Consider the following 557-nt stretch of genomic DNA (forward strand, 5'->3'; position numbering starts at 1 on the left):
CTCTCTCTACTCTGTACTTTCCTCACTACACTCTTCATCTACCCTCTGTCTAAAGTTGTCGCTCACCCACTCCCTGCCTCTCTATATTCTGTACTGTCTATGGCCGTACTTCTGCACGAGGCCACGTGCTCCTGCTTACAGCGCCACCTTCTTCCTAACTCCCTCTCACTCGTTTCCTAACCTCTCCTACTCGGTCCCTTCTAATCCCTTTTTCACGCCTCAATATCTTTTACCCTTCGCTCCCTTCACTTGTACCTTCTCCTTATCACTCCACCTCTCTCCCCCTCACACACACGCTCTCCTTCCTCCACCACACTACTCACTCGCACACTTCACTCTCTCAGCTGCAGTTCTACCGACTCTATTCTTACTGACCGGAAACGGAAGTCCACCTGCATATCTAATTGTAAATTCGATTACTGATCTGAAAAAAATTGATGGTCACATGTCAATACCTAATCTTTTGAAAGGAGTGGAGGATACCTAAAAAACGCAAATATGAGGACGATCCAAATACATCCCAGGTAGAAAATACAAAATTCTATTTATAATCCTTT

This window comes from Wasmannia auropunctata, unplaced genomic scaffold, assembly GCF_000956235.1.
Source record: "Wasmannia auropunctata unplaced genomic scaffold, wasmannia.A_1.0 LD336076.1, whole genome shotgun sequence".
NCBI classification, from domain to species: Eukaryota; Metazoa; Arthropoda; class Insecta; order Hymenoptera; family Formicidae; genus Wasmannia; species Wasmannia auropunctata.